This window comes from Melospiza melodia, chromosome 2, assembly GCF_035770615.1.
Source record: "Melospiza melodia melodia isolate bMelMel2 chromosome 2, bMelMel2.pri, whole genome shotgun sequence".
Taxonomy (NCBI): Eukaryota; Metazoa; Chordata; class Aves; order Passeriformes; family Passerellidae; genus Melospiza; species Melospiza melodia.
Window position 1 is genome coordinate 132,715,224 of NC_086195.1, and position 25,214 is coordinate 132,740,437.

The 25,214-nt window shown below is 39.2% G+C and overlaps 1 long non-coding RNA gene across 1 annotated transcript; it reads right to left on the reverse strand.

Moving 5' to 3' along the window:
• Positions 1-7,211: 7,211 nt before the first annotated feature.
• On the reverse strand, positions 7,212-24,146 carry LOC134415250 (uncharacterized). Its single transcript, XR_010026981.1, has 3 exons — positions 23,904-24,146; positions 22,730-22,846; positions 7,212-9,521 (listed from the first exon to the last, which is right to left on the reverse strand). It is a non-coding gene; the product is annotated as an uncharacterized LOC134415250 (long non-coding RNA).
• Between the last annotated feature and the right edge of the window lie 1,068 nt (positions 24,147-25,214).

Genomic DNA, 25,214 nt, shown 5'->3' on the forward strand with positions numbered 1-25,214 from the left:
TTTGCAGACTTTCCTTTCTCACAGTCATAGCTGCAGCCTTTTGAAACTGCTGCCTTTAGTGTGCCGTGAGAGATGGGAGGGTAATTAGGGGCTCCATTAAGGCTTTAAATGCTTCAGGTACATGGAATCCTGACCAAATTATTGCCTCAGTGTTAAACTGCAGAACAGAGGCAGAATTCCAGCCTCCAGATTATAGATCTTTGTCCATTAGCCCAACATGAAAGTCACAGTTTCAGGTTTTTTTCTTGCTTGAAATTTCAGAAAGTGGTGAGTTTTCATAGAGCACAGGCATTAAAAAATTGTGAGCCAATAAGTGTTCAATGCAACAGAAGGGAAAAAAAAACAAAACAAAAGGAAGGAGCTGGGAGGGACAGAGGGATAGATAAAAAAATTGCACACTATGAAAAGGACATACCTACTGACAAAAGAAAGATGATCCAATTTCTGTTTGTCTAACCTTAAGCTCATGCAGAGTAATTTAAAATATTTATTTCTAGTCAAGACAAAGGTAACAGAGGAGGCATTACTGAAATGGGATCACATTAAAAACATTTTAAGGGAATTTTTCAAAAGGCTCATAAGGACTCCATCTAGTTTGCTCTGAAATCATTAAGATTCTTGCCATAGATTTTTTTTAGAAGGGACATTAGCAAAGAACCTCCCTTGAGAGAGAAAAAAAAAAAAGAGAGGTCTTTCCACCAATTTATGACTCTTACAGTTGTGCAAGTGGAAACAAAATTTTGTTGCCAGCACTTGCCCTGCCATAACTCAGATATTACAGAGCAAGATTGGCAAGAAGCTACCAAACACTGAGTAAATTCACTGTCAAATTTAAGAGCAGCATATACTATAAGGGCACAATTTGCCTTTTAGAAACTCTTTAATTAAGAAGTGTTTAATCTCTTAAGTAGTGTTTAAACTTGACTCATTTTCTGCCCCAAAAGTAGTCACCCACTTTGGGCATAGGAAAGGCACTGCCCTGGATCAGCATGGGTTAAACAGGTTATTTATATCCCTGCCCTTGTGCAATTAAAATGTACTTAAATACATTTCAGTGTAAGAGGAAAAGAGCTACCAGCTGATACTGAAGTCCCTCCACAAACTTTGGAGGGACAAAGTTTGCTTTTTAAATTTGCTCCAAAAATTTACTCATTTCAAAGTGAACTTTCTCTGTAGTTTCAATGATGACATATGCTTTTGAGTTGTGTGAATTGTTTGTTAATAAAGAGGCAGGGATAGGTATATACATTCCCTATTAGAGGCAAAAAAGTGATCGTAGTAATAATTTAAAGTAAAAAAAATCCCAAAACAAAACAAACAAACAAACAAATCGTCACCAATGGAAACTAAAAAACTTCAGCACAAAACACAGAAGGAAGCCATTAAAATTGGTTATATAGAAAATATTAGGAAAAAAAAAAGAAAAATAGAATTCCTCCCCTTCTTAAATTTAACCATTACCTTTACCAACAGAGAACTACAGCATTTCAAACACACATGTGATATGAAGTCTGTTGTGAGCTTAAAATTTACTAAAATTTTAGAATTTTCATTAACTACCATCTCCATGATGCATTGTAACACTTAAACTTTTTACAAATAAGGAAAAAAACCCCATGAGAAGCACAAAATTTCCAGCAAACTAGATAATCTTCTCCTCTCTTTGTCTTTGTTCTCCCATGACTACAACTCAATATTCAGAATACAATAGCGCTATATAAAACCATGTCATTGCACTGTAAAATCTTTTTAAAAATTATTTTGTCCCCTAAACAGATTGTAAGTTAAATTTCATGCACCATTTTCTTAATCCAAGTGATGCCTTGGTCTGTGAAGAAAGAAATTAAGTAGAATGAGAGATGCACACTCAGTGCTCAATTCTCTTTATCATAAGGAAAATACTTTTATTATGTACAAAGCATTGAAACTTACACCAAAACATGGTCAACTTTTGTATTCTGTTGTATGTATGTATATCAAGACACCTAGGAGGGAGCCTGCAATTGCCTGCATCTGACCCACCCTAATATAATTTTTCTTGATTGAAACATAAGAGGGGGAAAAAAAAAATCTAACCTTAAAGTTGAAAATTTTTGAAGCCCAAAACAGACTGGCATACACTCTTTTTAAAGCATTTAGGCAGACTGAACATTCAGCTCAGCTTTTTTTATCCTTTTTTTTTCCCCCTCTTTCTGGGCTTGTCTGCACAAGGAGGGATAATGGGGAGGTGTATCATTCCCAGCGAGCTGCAGTTCAGTGGCTGCTGCATATTTAATGTCACACTGCAGCCACAGCCACGCAGCCAGCTGGCTCACATCCACACTGCAAATAACTGCTTCCATATCTGGGGGGATTTTCTTCATATTAAGCATTGCATGACCATGCTCCGTGCTCCTTTCCCCCCCACCAGCCCATCAGCATGGCAGAATTTCACCTGCTGTATGTTCCAGACCCCAGCAACAAGCAGACAAAGCGCATTTAGCAGCCCCTGATCCCTCTCCTGCCAGGCAATAATCCGTCTCCTCCTCCCATTCTGGCAGTGCCCGCACCCAGACCAGCCACCCAAGTGGAACTGGTGCAGCATTTGTGCTTACCAGGCATCTGGAGGCACATTTGGGGCGCTGCCAGGGCCCGGGGCAGCTGCAGGACGCCAGCCTGCCAAAGCCAAGCCAGAGCCTGGTCACAGAGCGGCCATCAGCCCATCTGCGGCCACCGCGAGGGGACACGGCACCGGCATAGCTGGAAGGAAGCTCCTTGGGATAATGTCTCCCCGAGACACTGCCCAAAATTCAGGGACAGATGCAGATGGTCAGCTAAGCTGCTCTGCCTTGGCAACATTTAACAAAACACACAGGCTCATCTATCAGCCTGTGGGTAGTGGAAGTGAGGAAAGATCGGGACGTGTCAGCGTGGAACATCTGTAATGAGATCATCGCTATTGTTGATGGTAGTAGACAGGTGAGGAAATTGGGGTTTTCTTAATGAAGCAAAAGAGTGTTGAAACCACCCTGTCAATGTGGGCATTTCCAGAACAACCAGTGTGCTGGAAAATGTGTGAGCTCTGACCATGGAGGGCAATTGTACAAAGAATATGGTCGTAGATACCATTTGTTGCCTCAGTGTAAACTTCCCAGTAGTGTCCCAGAGACTGGCAGGTTTTGTCATCTGGCTGCTATGACTTTCTTCATGAAAACACAACTCTCTTATCAATGGATCTGCCGCCATCATATTTAGGCTAGTGACTGATAACCTGGGTGGAATTTTGGGGTAAAAGCAGCTACATGATTTCTAATCATACTCTCTATCTGTTCCTGCCATTCTGAGAGGAACCTACCCTGAATGCACAGGCCAATTTTTCCTATGAGGTTTGTTTTAAAAGCATGGCAAAAGTACAGATATTATACTCATTATTCTGGAGGAAGTCACCTGATGCTCTCCTGACTGGTAATGACTTTTATTGGACAGCTAGATATTTGCCAAAATTATTTAACCACCATCAGAGCAATTACATTTGGCTGAAGGAAGGATGCTCTTTCACAACTAGGCTAGTGCTTGCTAAGCAGTGTCTCCACCTGGCATTTTCAGAGCAGGTTGTGTGTTACATAACACCAGAGGAAGCCTGAGAAAGCAGCTCTCTGGGGGCTGGGAGGCACAGGTTCAGCCAGCTTTGCAGAGCCAGCAGTCAGCCTCCTCTAAAATGACACTTACAAGGGACACGTCTAGCTCTTACTGTATTCTTGCTCTTCTTGCTAGATAAAGACTTGTCTTTTAAATTAAAGAATCCAATTTCCAGTGGTATGTTATTTTTTTCCTAGTACCTTGTATAATTTTTCATGCATATTTCATGGGCAGTCTACGCAACACAACATGAATATTTCAAGGCCTTTTTTTTTTCCCCCAGAATTCTAGGGAAAGTTCTTTTCTATTTGAGCATGAAAATTTTCTTACTACTCCTTTTTTAAAGCATTTTTCTACTGAAAAAGGAGGAAAATTAAGTATGAGTTAACATACAGGATTAGCAACTACTGGACAGAAATCCCTCTATGAAAATAGTATGATCTAAACTAAACTAGGTGAGATGGATCCCACCTGTGCTGTCTCATTCCAGCATTCCTGAGGATCCACTGCCCCTGGCTGTCTGTAGGCATCCTTGCAGGCCTGAGAGAATAACAAATTACTCTAACAAGTAATGGGGTGTGTTTGCTTTGGGCTATGGGAGAAGCAGGACCAATTATCAGTTATATCTGCACTGGTTCAAGCATCCCTTTTAGCAGTAGGAATGAGAACAGGGAGCAGAGAAAGTTTCTTCAGGCAGACTAGAGTGATCTCAGCACTGTGTATATTTTGTCATTCACCAGCACTGTGACATTTGGCATAAGTGGAAGGGCAAAGCTCCCCACTGAGGGATGGGTGACAAGGCATCTGAGCTTGGCACAGTTTGGATTTAGTAAATTGCTTTCCCTATCTTTCCATTTCATACCCCCTGAAGTCATGCACAAAGTTCACTGTGAAATAAATGGAGTTTTGAAATGATTGCTGACAATGTCTTCATACTGATACGTATTTTCATGGAATTATTCCACAAAATATTTTTCCTTCCTTATAGTTCATTGCCTAAGAGCAGCACTAGGTTTTGTTTAAGGGTAAAAACTGAAATGCCTTTGTACAGCTGTAATGATCTAATCTACATGTCACTAAATGCTGCAGGGAATACCTTGCATGCTGATTCTCTGGTGCTCTGAAATGCACTTCATAACATGCTATGATATTTGTGGAACTAAAAAAGGGCTTTTAGAAACCTGTTTCTTTCTAGCCCTCTCAGACTCCTACTGCCTCAGATCAGGCTTTTGTTGCAAGAATTGTTTCTCCTGCTCTGAGAGATAACCCAGGCCATCTGCAGCCAACTCACTGCCCTTCCGTGAGCTGCAGTCCAGGACTGGTGTCACAGGACCAAAAATATAAATATAAATATAAATATAAATATAAATATAAATATAAATATAAATATAAATATAAATATAAATATAAATATAAATATAAATATAAATATAAATATAAATATAAATATAAATATAAATATAAATATAAATATAAATATGAATATGAATATGAATGAATAGAAAAGGAAGCTGCCCCTACCACTGGAAACAAATACAAACCACTCTGTTCTCCTGAAATGGCTTCTCCATAAATATACAGGGGAGGGCTGCTTTTTGGCAATACTTCCAAGCTGAATTCTCAGGTTCTTGCTGTTGTTCTGAGGCCAATCTGGTGCAATGGCCAGTGAGGAGGCCACAAACATGTATAGACATTCATGTAGCAAATGTTTCTGCTGTAGAGGTTCCTGAGCACATATCCCACTGGAAAGAGGCCATCCTAAGGAAATTCAAGGCTTCCAACAACTTGATTTTGCTGCCCTTGCATCCAAGACTAGCTAGAAATAGACTGGTCCTGATTGAACTTAAACACAAAGATAGATAAGGAAGAAGAAAGAGATGGACTGTCTTAGTGGGGAGACAGACCAGTGGGAAGTAACAGCATACAGATACAAAAATACTATGTAGAATAGGCCAATTTTTGCTCATTATTAACTCCATGCTGCCTAATTTACTACACTTTGAAACAGAAGTATGGAACAAACAATATCCTGTCAGGTGTCTATATATAATATAGATTGTATTTTGGCACTGAAGCTTAGCTCACTAAACTCATTTGAGAAATTTTACTCAGAACCAGTTCCCTTTCCATCCTCCCTTAGATAATTCCCCTGTTTCACTGAAGAAATGAAAGAATACCAACAAACCATGCAAGAAAGTCCTGACAGCATCCTATTAACTTTACAGAAACAGACTGATTATCTGTGAAAATGAACAAAATCTTCCCTTCTGAAGAGAAAGAACCTCCTCGTTTATTTGTTCAATAATGACTGCATGTTAAAATTCCAAAGTTAATCTACTTCTCAAAAGCATTCTTTGCACGTTCCTCCCCCTCAGCTTCCTCTGCTGATGCAGCCAGCAGTCCTGTCATCTCTACAGAAGCTTTTCACTAAATCCCAGTGTTGCAGTGGATTAAACCAAGAACATGAATTCTTTCTGTGTGTTTAAATGCTAAAAATAAAGCATCAGATTTTCAGCTGACATAAATCAGCCTGATTACACTGAAGCCTGAAGAGAGCAGGGAATAACCCAGAGTATAAAATCCAGTTCACATAAATTTCCAAAAGTTACCCATGTACCTGCTTCAGTGTGTACCCATATATGCACCTGGCAACACAGAATAGGAAATATGTACTTGCTTCAGTAGTTTTTGACCTGCAGTGCTTTAATTTACCTGCTCTTCATTCCAATATACACTTGCTAAAATTTAATTACACAGAAGAGGTACAAAATCAGCAGTGTAGCAAAGCTGACCATAAAGAGGTGCAGAAAGAACCTGTTCACCCACTCATGTTTTCTGCAAAGGCAAGGCCCAATCATGCCTCTGGTGATTCTCCCATGGCTTTTACCCTGAGTTACCACAGAGTTCCATCCTCAGGATGGGATGTGCTGGTCACATCTCTGCATTGCTTTTTCATGATGCCTGCAGACCCAGCTAAACACTAATAAAAGCATCTGGAAAGTTTATACTTTTTGTTCGGTTTGTGACAGCTATAAATATTTTGTACTTAATGAGATTATAGAAATCTCAAAACACCAGATCTTATGCTCTGTGGGGGATTGCACTGTTTGGGCTGTAAGGCTTGTGTTTGGAATGTCTCATGCCAAAACCAGTGGCTAGGCACAGAGGAGACTCTTAGGATTTACCCAGGCCTCCCTCAGCCCCAGAAAGGGTCACAGTCCACATTTCCAAAGATATATTCAGCAACGGAACATCCTTAAACCAGCTGCTGCAGTGCTTTACTTTCCTTCCTGATAAAAAGATTATCTAATGTTTAACTTCTAGGTTCCTTACTGAAAATGAAGTCTATTACTTCCTTCTTGGCATATCTGTCATGAAGATAGGGAACAGATCATTCCTTTCCTCTGTGCATTCTTAAAGATTAATGTTGTGTTTCTCATCAGACTTCTAGCATTGAAACTAAATAATTTTACCCTGCAAATGAAGGTATATGGACTTCTTAATTTCCTTATTTCCCTCCAGATTCTCTTCAATGAATCTGGAAGAGCAGTGGCCAGGACTGAACACAATGGTTCAGTTGTGCTTCTACCTGTTCAGTAAGATGAGTGTATCTTAAAAACCAAACCTGTTGGTACACCTGGTATATATTTTGCTGGTTTTCAACAGTATAATTATATTTACTTCTGGTTTTAGTCTCAACAATTTGCAGGTCCCTGTCCATACACAATTTACCTGGTTGCTCCCCTACCTGCCTTTGTATGGCTGATTATTCCTACCCAAACTTTGCATACTGCAGTTGTTTCTACTGACATTCATCCCATCCCCACTCAGCCTAAAGATCATTTCTCCCATTTCTGGAATAATTTTAAGCACCAAAACTGTCTTTCACCACTCTATTTCTCCCTACCTGGAGCTGAACAGACTGCTGCAGAAACTTTGAAAGATCTTTCCATCTTGATATTATCATGAACTGTGGCTTCCCAGGTAGTTTGTTTGCCTTTAAATTTTTTCATCTAGGTCCCTCTTTCTTTAATTTGTTATGTGTTACAATAAAATGCTACTAAAACCTTCTTGAAAGTCAGTAAACTTAACATCTGCTGTTACTCTGCTACAGAAATTTGTTAAATTTATTTAGAATTAAGAACCATTTACTGTCTTGTTTTGCTGCTGTCTTCTAGGTGCCTGCAAAACATTAATTTAAACTGTTATGTGTTAGGTAAAATAGTTTTTCCAGTCTTTTTATTCACTTCCACGGCAGTTAAGTTTAGTAAGAAACTTTATCTAGCAAAGATGACACTCAGCAGTGGGATCTTCCAAATTCTTCTGCTATTAATAACATCAGAACAAGGTCCTTTAAGTACCAATTTCTATAGATGTTAAGGTTAGCTCTTATCACATATGGTTGTAAAAGCTGAAACTGTATCAGCTAAGCAGGAAAGAGCAGTGAGAGCCAAACTTAGCCATGTTGTGAGAAGACTTCTTGCAGAGAAGAGGCTGTGCAATACTTCTCATTCCTACCTTCCAGAACGATAATACTGAGGAACAGAATTATCCTTGGACTTGTGGGTGGTTGTCTGCTACTTCTGCTTTCCTCTGTGCCTTCTGGCAAGTCCTTTAACCTCTTTCTGCTGCAGATTTTCTGCCTATATGATGGGCATAATGATGCTCACTATCCTTTAAAAAATGTGCTTTAACAACATTAAAGACAAAATAAAAAAATTCTCAGAAGTGCTAAGGTGTTATTTATGAATCATTTTCGCTGGGCAGAGAAAAGTGAAATTTAGAAAATGGTGTGGTTAAAAACTCCAAGTAGGTAGCATCCAGCATAATAAAGATAATATGTATACAAAACCATCAGAAGTTTCATTGTTCTGCTCTTAGAAGTAAATGAAGATGTAACATATGATTTTAACTCCTCCTTCATTTCACCAGCTGTCCATGCAACCTTTAACTCCTAAAAGTAGAAATAAGCACATAAAAAGTGCATTATTGGTTGGAAAAAAAATATCCTGTCAAATTTTGCTCTACCATACTCACTCCACAAACATTAATATGAAATAAGGATTTATGGAGTTCATGCCACTTTTTTGTGAGATTATATTTTTTTTCCATAAACTTGAGTCAAGTATCAATCTTGTTTAGACATTGATGGCACAAGGTGAGCTGCCTTCTCAAAAAAAAAAGCTATCAGTGCAAAGAGCTACAGAGATTCTGTGGATGACAGCAGAACAGGTTAAGAAATTTGAGTGCCAATAATTAAACTTCTCTCAAGGAATCATATGAATAAATAAATAAATATTAGTATCTATAATATAAAGTCAGTAATATCTATTTTATGACTCCTTGTGAAAGAATGTACAAAAAAAAAAAAAAGAAGAGAAAAAGAGAAGAAACAGGAAAATGGTTACTGAGGGGCCTTGACCAGATCTGTCATCCAATTTAACTTGAAATATTTGATTAAATTCTATTTACACCTGCATCACGCCCTTGGCTTAAACAGCATCAGAACATTTTGTCCTACCACATTCTGTCATACTTCTTGAAAATGTGAAGTAGTTGCTGAAACAGGAAAGTAAAGTTTGAAATCAGAAGTGGAGGTTTTCCCTGGTGAACTTCAGAAGTACCCAACACATGCTGGAGGGCGGTGTTCCCCTACAGAACTTGTCAAAGCTGTATAATTATGTGGTAACATTTGTAAATCCCATTTGCTAGAGCGCTGCCGAGTTCAAACCAGCAGTGGAAGTGGTCTTCACACACATTTCCATATGCTTGCATTTCCAAAGTACTTCAAAAGGAGTATCAGGAGTCTCCTGCTCACATATGGCCTGTAGAAGGCATTTAGAATTCTGGAGTGTTAACTTGTGGGATGGGAAGCAGCTCTGTACAGGAGAGGTGGTTTCCATCTGCAAATGCAAAAAAAAAATAGAATTGTATCCTCGTCAGAGTTTTAGCATTTACTTTTTCTTCCTTAATTCTCTTTATTGTGAATTTTGTATGCTGTGAATTACACATTACAGATCTTCTTTTAGCTTTTCTGCAACAGTCAGCAAATGGAAGTCTCTTCCTTATGTTTTGTTATTTTATTGTTTCCTCTTCTTTTATTTTCTTAAACTCTCCATTACTCCCCTTCAGTGTGACTACCTGATTATATCTCCTTCATAACATGCTCACTTTTGCTCTGCCTTTCACTCACCACACCCACATCTGGTGTTTTCCTCAACTTATCCACTAATTTTGAAAATAGTACACTGTGATTGCTATTACACCCTTCTACATTTCTTGTTAAACTTTGTGACTGGTTTTTTTTGCTGACAGTGCAAAATATTGGCAGTAAACTTTGGGTTCAGGATCATTCTTATGATATTTCTTACAATATTGTTGTGGAGTCTGGACTATATCAGCCAAACTACCTTATAAATTCATTGCCAGCTAAATAGATCCCTGTTGAAATGTTGTTTCTCATTTCAGTGTGGATTCTAAGAGTTTTAGACATGTCCTTCCTGCCTTTCATCAAATGTTACTTGAAGAACAGTCTTTCATTTGAATATGTGTAGTCTTCATAATTGTCCACTGGTTCCAGTGGGAAAGGATCTTCAAACACTGACAGTCTGGGATGTCATCACGGCTTCACCACTACCCTCACTCACAGCTTTAGATATTTTCCTCATGAAAAAATGTTGGAAGATATTTGAACTTGCCATTTGATGCATGCAGATCTGCAGCTGAGCGTATTTTGTGATCATTCCCCTGTACTTGGCACAGAATTTGGTGCGCCTCAAATTCTGCGTTTAGTTTTGGGTCCATTTGGACATTGAGGGGCTGGAGTGAGTTCAGAGAAAGGCAACAGAGCTGGGGAAGGGTCTGGAGGACAAGACTGATGAGGAGCAGCTGAGGGGGCTCAGCCAGGAGACAAGGAGGCTTGGGGAGGCTTTATATCATTCTGTACAACTCCTGAAAGGAGGTTGTAGCCAGTTCTCTTCCTAAGTCGTAATTGATAGGATAATAAAAAAAACAGTCTCAATTTGCACCAGGAGAAATTTAGATTGGATGTTAAAAGAAATTCTCAATGGAAATGGTTGTCAAGCTTTGGAATAGGCTGCCCAGGGAGTCACCATCCCTGCAGGGATTTAAAAGTCATGTATATGTAGCTCTTGGGGACAGGGTTTAGTGGTGGGCTTGGCTGTGCTGGCTTAATGGTCAGACTCAATGACCTCAAAGAACTTTCCCAAACTAAACAATTCTGTGATAAAGTGTCAGGATAATAAAATCATTTTTGGCAGATTATTTCTGCCAGGTGTTTTTGATATGTGTCTGATATTTCTGAAGGCATAATCTCCACATTTCAAGTTGGTAGGTAGCCTCACTCAAGGATTTCCATAACAAGGCCAATCATAGCTTAAGAAGCAAATATAAATCAACCACACTAACAACCAAGTAATCAAACAACTCAGCTCCTCATCTGTTATGAAGCAAGTTTGTAGAGCTCTTGCAAAAACTCTAAGCTTACTGTTCCAAGACAGTTTTTCAGTTCCATTCTGTTTCCCTCTTTGAGCAAAGTCTACAGCCAAAAACACATAAAAAAAGAAGCCAATAAACTGTCCGAGGTCAAGCCAACTCTATAATGGAATTTCCTATTATAAACAAACCTTTGGAATCACAAATCAAAACTTGGTATCTATATTGTTCTTTCTTTCCCCAAATTAACCTTGTTCTTATCCTCCAAACTCACTTTATACAATTGTCTTTGAGGGGTAGTTTCCTTTATATATATACACAAACCATCATTGCAGTGATTGATAATATAAATAAGCTGTAAGCACACATTTCATCTAGGCTTGTACTGAAGTCCTTTTGCTTGTAGCATTGTGTTAGGGGTATTACTCATGAAACTCAAAAACTAATTAAAATAACACTGCCCTGCATAGAAAGATGATGCCTGCCACACTCAAGGGAAGTGAAGGGTCTCTGTCACTCTTGCTCCTCGTTTTGGACTCGCATCTCTATTTTGAAAAGAAGCCTAACATGAGATCTGAGCTTAGATAAATCCATCTTTTAAAAAGACTCTGTCACACAAAGTATTTCCATAGTCATTCTTTTTTGTTATTCTATACTAATACTTTTTCAGAAAAACTGATTCAGTTATTTTCCTTCTCTTACCAAAGCATTCTGCTTCCTTTTTGAGATAGGATAAAAAAGCCCCTAACCCTAAACTCTTTCTGTGTTGTGTTCTTGCTCTTCCTCACAAACTCAAAGGGGAATCATTAAATAATTACTTAAACATAACCAATGACTATATTTGTGATTTCTCAGCTAGGCCAGAGATCATTCAGCACCTGAAGTTATCGAGTCCAACAAAACCTGTGTCAGAACTGCCCAGCCCAGCCTCTACAGCTATAGATTGAATCAATGTGCAGAGATATATTTCAGTGCTCTTCCAGGTACAAATTTTCACAAAAATCTAATTTTTCTTAATCTGTGTACTCATGCAGGATGCTTTAGTTCTTCCAATTACTTCTTTAGGGGAAGGTTTCCATGTTGTCTGACATCATAGACTAAGCCCATCAGAATGTCTATTATTGAGAGCCATTTCCTAACTCTTTCCCCTATTGTTTTCATCTGCAAAACTCAGACTTCTTACTAAGGGCCAACAAGCCCATAACAACATTAGACTGTATCTAAATTTATCAAGTGAGAATTCAACTTATCCCAAGATAAAAGCAGTTCACTCAGGTAAGATTTCTCTCATAATTTGTTTCCTTTTTGATTCCTTATGTTGTCCTTCCATCAGATAGTCCCATAAACAAAGTTCATTATTATTTTACTAGTTTTCTGAAATATCTCAAAGTCTTTATTTAGTGGAATAAGTAAATCTTCAACAGAAGAACAGGCTATTTAAAACAGGGCGTGCCAGTATCAATTTCCTATGCTGCCCTAACTCTCAATTAAAGGAAGAATGAGGAAAAAAAATCTAAATAAAATAAGAGTATATTTTCCTTCTGATTTTTTCCCCAATAGAAGGTTCAAAGATTAATATACCATGCAACAGAACACATAACACTTCTACAGATCTCAACCAAAACAGGTACAGTGAAAACAACTGCATTCTGCAGAGAATCTTTTAGAGACAAAAGTGCTCTTCAGACAAGGCCTCTGAGCAGGTTGTTGGCGAGTGCCTCTTGATAAAGAGCTCCCACATGCAGCTGTGCCCACTATTCCCTGAGGAAGATAATGCTTCCCTTAACATCCTTTGATGGGCCAAAACTCAGCACCAAAATCTTTCCAGCATGCAAGAGAGTCCTCCAGAGAAGCAGCATGAGCTCAAATAGAGCTGGTGAGGAGGTGGGTGAGGGCTCCAGGTAGGGCTGGCCAGAGCCACTAAGGCCTACTCAAGACCCTATGATAGAGGAAAGAGTCATAAAATTGAGAATGTAGCTATAATAGTAATAAAAACAAACAAAACCCCCCAATATTAGTCACTTTGCATGAATTTCAAGAGAACTGCTTGAAGATGATTCCTCAGTAAGATGCCACACTTTGGGAACTCTTAAGTAAAGTTCTGAAGGCTGTTCTCTAATGATTTTAATATCTAAAGCTTGTAGGAAAAGAAAAACCAGTCATTATAAAATAAACTCCCAACGACACAGGCCATGTATCTCCTCCTGTTTTGGTACGCCGTTCTTTAAATTATTCAGCCAGTAGCCACAAACACATCTTCATGAGGGCTAGGAAATATGCTTGCACAGTCTTCCAGAAGACCAAAGTCCTTTTCCACTACATCAAAAAGCCATGCAAAAAAATGTGCTGAAATAGAGATGAAACTCCTAGTACTTTCACAGACTTTACTGGTTCAGCTCATATTTGTTCATGGTAGCTTTTGACAAGAAACAGGACACAGGTCACTGGATATTTTTTCAGCTATGATCCAAATAATATGACTTTATCTAATTCTTTTCCCTCATGATGAACTTAGGACACAAAAGTTTTCAGAGGAGAAAACATTCCAGCCTATTGAAAATAGAAATGGTAACCAACCACCAAACTAAGAAGTAATGATGACAATAAGTAAAAATCTGACCTCATCTTGGCAGCAATGTTGTCTGATCAAAGAAAGTTAGACATGAAAAACTAACACATGAGATTTGCCAGTAATTTCGACTCCACCTTTGTCAGTGGCGAGTGAGTCCATGTCCAGCAAATCCATTTCCATACTGGCAGGACTGGAATAACCTTTATGTGACTGATAGACTGCCTCTGAAAAGACAGCTGATTTTGATCCCTCAAGCACTTCAGAGGGCTGTGTTAGTCCATCACCTTTAAAAACACAAATTTATAAACAAATACAAGGTCAGATCACAACATGCTGTACGCTAGACTGTTTTGTTTTCCTTTTTTTACAGCACATTCATTCTATCCAGTAAATAAGCATTTGGAATGTAATAATTTAAGTGTAGGAAGGGAAAAAAAGGCACAAATAGTAACAATCACCAGGGCCATTAATCTCCTCAAAGCTACCTGCCAGATCTTGGCAGTAGAGGCAACAGACTAGTTTTTTTGGAAAGGACACAAATACAGTACTGTGGTTTATTACTTCTCCAGATATATTGGTTTGGCTCTGCTTATATAGACCTAAGTGGCACACATTGTCCAGAAAGTAAGTAAATACTTGAAAAACATGAAGTTCTCATGTCAGATAATGGACTTTTAAAATAATCAAAGTTTTCATAGAGCTGTTATATTTAACATCGTTGCCATCATTTATTTTGCCCTCAGAGAAATGGGAGAAAAAAATATAGAGAGGAGAGGAGCATGAACTAGAATATATTAAAAGAAAACAAAACCCACAAACCATCTGCAAAAGTTAATGGGTTGATATTAAAAAATCTAGCCAGTCAACAGCTATTGCACCTGGATCTGCTTCTGCACAATTTCTGATGGTAAGAAGATTAAAGATGATTCTATCCATGGCACCCAGATAGCCTTAAACTAAATGTTCCAGATGAAAGGAATGTTGAATATGAGAATATGATATAAAAATCCATCAACAACAAATGTCAATGGTTGGCACAGAGCAAAACCACTGCCTGACCTGAGACCGGGGACTGGAGCTCTCAGACACGTGGAGCTTTTCAGAATGCAGCAAATAATCCCAGCCTCCCTTCTGTGATGATTCAGAAGGATTTCTTTGGAGGATCTGGGGTCATCTGCAGTATTTTCCAGTTCAACAATGAGAAAATCAAGGACCTGTTTGCATTCCCTAATGAAATGTAAGCTACTTAGGAGGCTTCCCACAGGACCACATCAGAAGCCAGAACTGTCCTCCCAATGAAGTGATCTTAAAACCTCTCTCCCTGGGTATGCTCCATAGGCATGTGTGTTTGTGTTTTGGAAATGTTGATTTGTCATTTTAAGTTTTAATGCAATTGCCAAACAGAACCATGATATATTGTAAGGTTAAGATAATGAACACGGCAATTTTAGGAAAGAGCTTTTCCTAGCAGCATCATGAGCCACATTATTTAAAACAGGGCAACACCAAATATTTCATTTTGTGTAGATCACCATATCAAAAGACTACCCTTTTCTAAAGCAAAATATCACTTTTCACATTGGGGAAGGTTTATGTTAAACTCTAACAACCTGGAGCAGTTATTTGATGCAGTTGATGCAGCACCTTGTACTGCAAGGATCTTGTTTTTTCCCTTTGGTGACAGAGGCCTTCCTTAGTTTTGAACTGCCAGGCACAGTTACTTCTGGAATTGAATATATAAGCAAATCTTGAAGTACAAATATCCCATATATGTAATTTTATACAAAAAATTAATCTCACTTTAAACCTAGACTCTTCAAAAAAAGAAAAAATACCTAAAAGAAAGAAATACCTGGAAAATCTTACATGCAGATATGGAGGCTGCATGGCTTGTCTTCTTCCTTCCATTACTTATAAAACGATTTTCTTACCATCACGCAAATAATTTCAGCCAATATTAAACTAGAATAATACCAAAACCACAAAAATGGAAAAAAAAAAAATTAAGCCACCAGGGACAGTTAGAATAAAAGCTGGATAACCTGAATGCTGTGGTGAGTGTAGCCCAAGGAACCTATGCTTCCTCAAAAATGTTGAAAATCTGCTCTTGAAGGATAAGAGGAAGATTTTTGCCGAAGTGATAAAATACAAAAAAAAAACCCAGCACTATTTCAGAAGGACTCAATAAAGCAACTCCAAACTGATAATAACCTGAAGTAAAACCTTTGCATCTGACTCCAGCAGAGATCAGATCTCCACTGTAACTTTGTTCTGTTTGGTGGATTTTAATTCACTTGAAAATTTAACATGCAGTTGGGATCTACATGATACATGTTGACATAGCACCAGTATTTCCAGTTCAGGAGGTTTTTGGCCATGACAGGTGTCCCTGAAAGGAGTGCAACTACCATAAATGTCCAAATCTTCCCAAAATTTGTAGTTTCATAGCTGCAGAAAATACTGGGTCTGAATGTGATCATCCTAATCTCCCTTCCATGGTCTCCCAAAGGAATAGGGAAAGGCATGGGAATGAGAGGGAAAGGCTCCAGGGCGTGTTTCCCATTGCCATTTCCCTCCTGCAGGGCCATGGGTGGGCACACAGCTCTCCACACTCCCAAGTTTGGAGCCTGCAGAGGCACCAGAGGAACCTGAGTCCCTCTTGCAAGGCAGGGAGTTCACTCAGAGGATCCCACTGTTCAAAGGCACAGAGAAACCAAAAAGGGAGATTGCAGATAAAGTGCAAACCTCCTTCCCAACCTCCCCAAAATAGACTTGTGTATCCTCTCACTGAGATTCTGTCCTGTTACTTCAGTTCTTCCATAGCCTTATTTATCAGATTTTCATCGTTTTAGCACAGTAAATTTGCGTGCCAACCAGGAGGAACTGAAATCCATGAACTTCCCAGGCCCAGGTTCAGAGCTGGAGTACATATTGTTTCTTCCCTCAGTTAGAGACACACAGCTGCTCCTGTGTCAGCCAAAGCAGCGCTCAGACATCCAAGTCTGGGAGTTTATTTTTATCAGTCAGCAGTCCAACAGAGGCTTTACATGGGTTGGTTAGAATCCTACATTTTTCTGTATATTTTATCTAGATATCTCTCTATCTATTATATATATATATATATATGATACATGCATCTCTTGAAGCAAAGTCAAAGCTGTCATCAGCTGGATGTTTAATGCAGATGCATTACTTCCCTAGAAGACAATCTGCACCAGGGAGCACTGTACACCAGCAGAGTGCATTTTGTGCTTCGGTGCAAGATTATCTCACCTCCATTTCCCCTAAAAAATCCTGGTGGAAGAGGAAATTAAGGGAGACAAACTGAGCTGTGATGCTTAGGGAGTCCCTTGATTCTGCCTGTCACCGTTTCAAGCCTGCCTGGGGCCTCAGGGGAGTCTGGCTGCTCTCACTCCTCCTCTGCCAAGCAGACAGTAACGGCCCAGTGCTTTTATTCATTACCCTGAATGTAATGCACTAAATTTAACAAGTAACACACTCAGCGGGAATTTATTGGCCTTTTGCAGCATGATTGCAAGGTAGGATATGGATATGGATTCCAATTACTGCTGACACCCAGATAAGAGGAACAAAGCCCATATATGATTGTTATTAATCAAAGGTGATATCTGGTACTGCGAAGAAAAAGGAAAACAAACCAAGAATAATTTAAAAATACTTAACTAAGTACTTTTTTCCTATCAAAATGTCAGTGGTTGAAAATAAAATTATGCTGGCATTTTCTAGCTAGGAATAATAAAAAGGATAAGCAGATTGTGCAAAAATGGTCAAAAAAAAAGTAAATAAAAACTGCTATCGATTATAAAATGACATGCAGAAAATTCACATCCCAGGAGATGTAATATGCTGTGTAAAGCTTAAAAAAGAAATATGCTTGGATTCACAGCTGTAGAAGTATTAATAATTGTTAAACAAAATGAAAATTCCGTGTTGTATATTCCAGAGACCCGAGATTCATATTCATCTGACAGTATTAAAAGATGGGCTAGGAAGAAATTAATTTTTCTTGTTCACATCTGGAGTTTAAATCGGTACAATATGAATGGGCAAAGAACAAGCCAAAGACCACTGCATCAAAATTCCAGAAACCAACAGATGTGAAACACATGTAATATCTCTCCTAAACCTCTCCCAGGTGTGCACAGGATCGAGCCACTGAGTTATATGGGATTGCATTCATTTCATAACTCTGTACCCCACAGCATGTTGAATACTACGGTCATCCAGAGCAGTGAGATGCAAAGAATTTGGATTCATGGTGTTTGGAATTGCCAGTCAGCTTGGACATAGAAGATGAAAGTCCTTTCCAAGTTGTCTAAACTGTTAAGGCCAGCAAAGTGGGACAAGACAGCTTATGAAGCTTATGAAGTTTCTCACTACTATTTCCAATATTCAGGCTGAGCACATCAGATGAATATTTTCTGCTAAGAACTCCTTTCCCTTTCTGAACCATAAGCAGGATGAATTACTTTTCAAAACCACAGTGTTAAAAAGGATGAAAGTTTCTGAAAGACACAGCATAAAAATTTGCTTGAAATCCAGTGAGTCTGCTATTCACTGACAGACTGCCTTATTCGCCTATAACTTATGTATTACTTAAAAAATTAATCAGAAAATGTGAAAATGATGTTGCAAATACCACAGTGGCTTTTCCTGGATCTATCCCAGAACTCTTTCCTGCTTCTTGAGAACATTTTTATTTCCCAGTCCCTTCAGTATTTGTAAAAGGCAGTGTATGTGCCCACTGGGACCAGAACTGCCACAGTCGCTGTCTCAAACAAACCATCACAAACTTTTCAGTGAGGCTTCCAGAAAGGAATTCAATGCAATGACTTGGAGAACAAGCTTGAAAGAGCTTTGAAAATCCTTCTGTCTGTAACTAAAGATTTTATTCTACAAGACATCACATCATCTACATAAGAGATGGCACATGCATAATGTTTACAGCACACCTAACTGGGGTTAGCCTGCCTTTCCTGGGGTGCTGCCTCTCACCTGTAAAAAAGAAGAGAACAGTTTTTGCTGACATTGAGAATGACATTTTCATCTCTCTTGTGAAGAAAAGCGCCATAAACACGCTCTACACATACAAGATATATAAAATATAAATTATAAAGATTTATACATTTCATCAAGTAAAGAGGCGAGAAAAATAATTTTAACTAAGGCCTTTACTCAGTGAAACAGGAAAGCAATCATGTTTTCTCACTGCTTTTTGCCACTTTACTGGTATATGAAAGTGTTTTCAGAGTGGGTACAGCAGGAAGAAGAAGAGAATAAATAGGAATAAGATATTTTTAGGAAATAAAAGTTTTTTAAATACATCCTGTATACATTATATACTGTATATTACCTATCACATGACATTTGCTCTTTATATGTGAATAATGGACTGTATGAGAGCACAAAATCATTTTTGCTGCATTTAATTCTGTAAGGTTTTACTGATAAGTATTTGATTGCATTTGTACAGGATTTCAAACTGGGGGACAGTCAACTTGGTGATGCAGCCTTGGATATCAAACAGATCTTTTATTAGTAGCTCTAGCATTTTGTTGCAATACATGAAGTTTTTCACTGAGGCAGAAATGGAAACAGCTAAAATTTTGATTCATCAGAGCATGCAGCTATGTTTATAATTTTAAGCTTGAGATTAGTGCTCACCAAGGCTTTGTAAATATGGACTTTTCTAAGTAATGACTTAGTAAATACACTATTTCCCCAACATTGGCTTCAGAGATTACTTCTGTAGTCCTCCAGCTAAAATGCATGCTGGTGTTTTACAGTCCTTGCTCACAGTAAAATAAATGCACAGAAGGTAAGTTTCTGTGATTGTCTGCACATTGTTTTCCAAAGGACATGAAACTAATGTTGTTTCCTCATATTGCAACTGGAACCTTATATGAGGAAAAGCCCCATGGGTGGCAACAAATGTTGAAACTCGAGTCTTTTGTTCTCAAATGTTAATGAAAAAAACCTAACAACATTTTCTGAAAAAGATTACAATTTAAAATGGTAATGGTACATTTGTCTCCAGAGAATTTGTATTCTGTCTGCAAACCAATCAAGATATGGTAAAAGGATTTAGAGAGAAATCACAGCTGAATGCATAAAATCCTGGGAACAAAGAATGGTACCTGCACACATGAGACAGCTGGCAATACCCTTCAGTGGACAGAGAATGCAATTCTCTTTATTCTTGCAAATACAAAACCATCTTAATTCTGATAGTTTCTGCTATATGTGGCTGGTTTTATTCACACCACACTGTCAAGGAAGTCACTGTGTCCTCCATATTTTTGCTAGCCCATACCATGGGTGTGTATGAGATCCAGACTCTTCTGATTGGAATAAAAATCACCAAAATGTGGATCAGGTTGATAACTCTAATGTAAAATATTATCTTCTCCTTCCCCCACCCTGCCCTGAATTTCTGACAATGCTTTTAACACACTAATCCTTAAGAATCATTTAAGCAATAAGAGTAGGAGAAGGCATCACACTGGAAGGGAATAATTTCATGCCTCAGATGTGTTGTGAAGCATGAGGATGAAGAATAAGTGACTTCAGTCACCTGAGAAGTGAAATGAAATGCACTGCCTAAAGTATCTTTTTGAAATTATTTCATGGGAATTATTTTAGAAAAGGTCAAAAAGAATGATTAGATTTGAGTGATTAAGGTGCCAACCATACAGCTCATAATTTGCTTTTTAATAAATAAGTTCTCTCATCATGCCCTTAAAAATAAAGTGGACATTTTAAAAATTAAAAAGGATCTCCTTGCTCAGGTGAACTTCCACCCTGGACAAGTCTACAGGACTTGGGAAAAAAAGTGTTTGGGCCACTCTATCTACATGAAGACAATTTCATGGTGATATTTGTCCAAACCCAAAGCAAGCATCACCATTGGGAAGTGTCCATTTCCTCTTCCTCTGAGTGATCCCTCTGCCACTGTCTTCTTTGGCTTAGAAATGCCAAAGAAGTAAACAAATGTTTTGCACCACTGTATGGGCAAGAGACATCAGTGCTCTCTGGGTCTAGTATCTGTTTGGGTGTGGAGCAGGTATCTCAAATTTTATTCTTAGTTTTGTTGGAGCTTTTGTCATCATTTTGTTTCTTGTGCATAGAAAAAATCACTTCTATTCTTCAGGGTAGAAAAATATTGTGTCTTCTTAATGCAGATTTCATTTTTAATAAAAAAGAGGTTTCAGAAAACCTGTAAAATGAGAAATTAAAAAATTATCCTTCATTACACAGACAACAAGCTACAGTTCTGTTTGCTGAGGCATCATCTCATGGGTTCTACTAGGCAAATTATCAAGTATTGAATGGAAACAACACTTTGGTTTTGGAAAAAAATGTTTAATTTTTCTTTTGAAAAGAATTGAGCTGTAGCTAATTTTTAAAGTTATATCATTAATCTAAAGTTTAATCTTTAAAGATCACACTCCTACTCTCATTCTTTGGTATATGTTGTAATTTGACCATACTAGATACTGCAAAACATTTTCTTTCTTATTTATGTCATTTTATGTTTCTTTAATGGCATGATACTAGGGGGTATCTTATTTGCCTGATAACATAAAGGGGGCAAAAAGTTTAAAATTTAAAGTCAGAGGAAAAGAAAAGGCATTCCAGATTTTAAACCAGAATATTTCTTACTCCTGTTTGTTATGGCTCTGAGGAACTGATCAGAGTATCAGAAGCACTTTTGATATTGCTGTCAAAATGAAATATTTAAATTAAGGGACTTATTTTTGCTCCCCTGGTCAAGTACCACGTACAGGCAAAATGTGATAAGAAATCAAAAGGATGAGGCACACTTGAGGGAGTATTCTCTCAGCCTACTCAAGGCACATAACACAGACGTGATCCCATGTAACTAAGTTTAGCAGCCAACATCCAGAACAGAGGCAATAATGTGTAGAGGCAGATCCTGTCAGAGGGTAGTAAAGAAGATTATTTAGTTCTAAACAACAAAGTCTTACATTCAAGCTAAGTTTACAGGGCATTTACTGGTTGCTACAATGCATTAAATGCTGTAATTTCCTCTGTCTTGCTTGAACTTCTGCTGGTGTTCCACTTTTGGAAAATTACTCTGGGAATAAAGAGAAGTGAGTGTGTTGGTCTCAGCACCTGAGAGCAGGAGACATCCTGCAAATGTTTGTCTTTCACATTAGAAAGGATCAGCCATGGAAGGACTTTGGGGCTCAAAGGACTTGACAGCTTTGCATCCTCAAGAAGAGACTAATTTGCTGCCAGTTGTAAGCAATATATACTGGGGTGAGCCGTGGGCATAATAACCTACAATAAAATTTCTCAGTTTAAGTATTCAAACTGGTAATCATGAAATTATTTTCTCTTAGTCATCATCTTCCCCATGCCCCTCCCTGCTTTCCCTGTGATCTGGTTTACATGCCCTCATTTGCAAATATTTTTGGGACAATGTCAGGTTGCTTTAGGCCAAACAATGAGATTTCTTATCTATTTTTATAAAATTTAATCCCACTGGCAATGTTGGCTTGATTTCTCTAATGGATACAATGAAAACAGTGTTTCATTTGGCTTTAAAACTGTGATCACAGATGAAACATTACAGGGTTATGCCAGACTGTGAGGGCCAGGCACGGAAACCAACTTTAAACAAAAACTGAAACTATGCAGTCTGTATTTTCGTTATGAAATCTGAAAAAAAACAAAAGAGGGGGAGACTAACCCTAAAGCCCCCATAAAAGTTGCTTATATAAATAAAGAAATGTATTATATATAGCAATATACCACTGCTATAAACATAGCAATATACCACTGCTATATTGTAACATGCTGCTGATGTGGGATCAGCCAGAGCTGTGGGGTCCCAGATGGGGCAATGTTCATTAACACCCAGCAGCTGGATAATTCATCAGCCAACCAGCACATGGAGTTTCACACCCCTCTTCTGCAGTTCAAGGGGGACCTTCCCCTCCAGCCCACTCCCACTCTGAGTTTAACCCCATGGCAAAACTTTTAGGTTATCTTTGCAAGGATGTCTAATCCACACTAAGTATGCTAATCAAGAAATACCTCAAGGGCCTCTTTGTGATGGTTTTGGTTCTGCATATATGCTAAATCTGCAGCTTTTGGCGTTATCTTGGGTAAGAAGTCACCATCTCTGGTTCATGAAATGCCATTTTCCTTGTCCTGTATAACAGACAGGTTTCAAACATTATCAACAGACACAGGCTGGGAGATTAGCTCAGAAGGACATGTTCCTAGAGGCAGGATGGATGCTCCTTCTATGCTTTGACCTTCTAATCAAGACACCTCAGCACAAATAATTTGGTGGGGAAAGGGGAGGGAAGCTGTGAAGAAGTGTCCACCCTGCCATAGCATGCACAGAGGATATCCTGAACACAAGAGTATAGTGCTTGCAAGTCCATCAGTATTTACAGCCAGCCTCTTTTATTTTTTTTTTCCTTTTTAATTGTGAGATTCCGCAGAAAGAGCAGTCCCAGCAGCACTATGGTGTGCACTGCCAGATGCCAAGAATCTGCAGCCTCTGAGAAGTAGATGCACTACTCCTACCCCAGTGGTCCTGTGCTGCTCTGGAACACCCTCTGGGATCTGCCAGCCTTGGGAGAGAAACCTGCATGTTCTTTTAAGGGTATGAAGAACCTGCCTTACCCCATGGACAAATTAAGCAAATATCTGTTAGCGAAATCTCATGGACTATCCCTTCCACCAGTAGTTTTAATTGCAAGTTTTTCAGAGACAGGAGAGGGGTTTAAATCCTGGCTGAAAATCACTAAAACTGCAAGACCATATTACACAGCATGTAAATGTTGGGAAATAGCACATTTGAAAACTGTGCTGAAGAAAATGGTGGCTCTCCCTCCTTCTCCAGCCCGATTTTGTGAACTCCAATGTCCATCTGGTGTGGTGCTGCTCTGCCTGCATCCACCCCAGGGCCTCGGTGCTGGGCCCTGATGCATTCCAGTGGCAGACACCCCGAGCCTCCAGGCTGGACCCCCCTTTTTCCCAGGGAGAAAAGGAAAATCAGGGAGGTACCTACAGAAACAATATGTCAGTTCTTTGTGGCTTTGCTCCCTCACTGCAGGTACCAGCCTAAGATGGGGCACTGTGCGCTAAAACAGACCTCTTGTAAATATTTCATATTCATGAGACAAGCAAAAAAGGCCTGTCACCACCCTGTGCATTTCTATTATTTAAAGGGTCACTAATCAAGCAGTGAACTTACCTTTCCGACAAATCTCCATACCAGACAATCAATATTCATCTGCTGCTAGCGATACCCTTTCCCCGCCCGCCCTGCATGGGGGTGCAAGCCAGGCTCTCCTCCTCCTCCTCCCTGGGGATTAACACAGCCTGGGCAACGAGCCCTGAGGACCTGGGAGGGTGTGCTGTGTCCAGCACCCCCGGGAAAGGGTTTGGAATTGTCGCCATCCGCCACAGCGGGTACAGTAGTGGCGGGACTGGGAAGGGTTAAAGTTTTGTCTGTGACACTGAAATTGAGGCCAGCTGTAGGTCATATTCATGTCCCAGTCACAGGAAAATGAACCTGTGAGACAGAACCTAATTATCTGCTAAACCAAAAGCCAGTCTCAGTTCAATAACTTACGACAGAGCTGGCAGCCAGATATAGTGTTGTCATGGTAACGCCGAAAAAAAAAATCCACTGCAGTAGAGAACAAGAAGGAAAAGAAGGAGACTGTAACCCTGAATATGCTGTAGCCATTTGATCTTGGACAAGTAGATATGTCTAAAGAGCCAGATTGCTACAACTGTCTATCCACTTTAATATCCTCTATAATTACTGAAATGAAAAATGCAATTACAGTGTGCTCTGAGCTAAAAACCAGGAATAACTGGCTAACTGGGAATTAATTTTAGAGGGAACAATATCGGTTTCGTTCCCCTCTCAACACACATGGACTGAGAAGTATGTGGGGGCTGGAGAGCAGAGCCGCCTGCTTCCTGCTAGTCCAAAATCACTGCATGCCAATCAAACCCTTGCTTTTCCCTATCACCTTCCCCTCCTCCCTCTCCCATCCACAATCCATTACAGACAAGGGAAAAGTTCAGTGGAGCAAAAAGCACTAAAGATCTCGCTTTGTGGACTGCAATGTCTGAACTACGTGAAGTTAAGGGTGACATGAGTTTACAGCTCACAGAAAAACATCCTGAGCACGGCCCCTTGCATGAGACACACAAAAAGGCAGAGCAGTCCCTGATGGAGCCATGCTCCTGGGAGACAGGGGGCAAAGGATCCTGTTCCCCCAGAATGCTCCTATGGGGAGTTGAGCACAACATCCTCAAGCAGAGCTGGTGATGGGCATGGGGTTTTTCCAGCTGAATCCTCCCAGGTAACAAAACAAAGGACACGATTCTAACAAAGGTTATCATCCTTGGATTGCTCACCCAGCTGGCCAGGCACAAGGACACAGAGCAGCACCTTGGCTGCTGGACCATCCCCACTCTGCCAGGCCCCTTGGCACAGCTGAAAAAAAGTTTACGACAAATCAGACACCAGTACACACCAAACACAAAA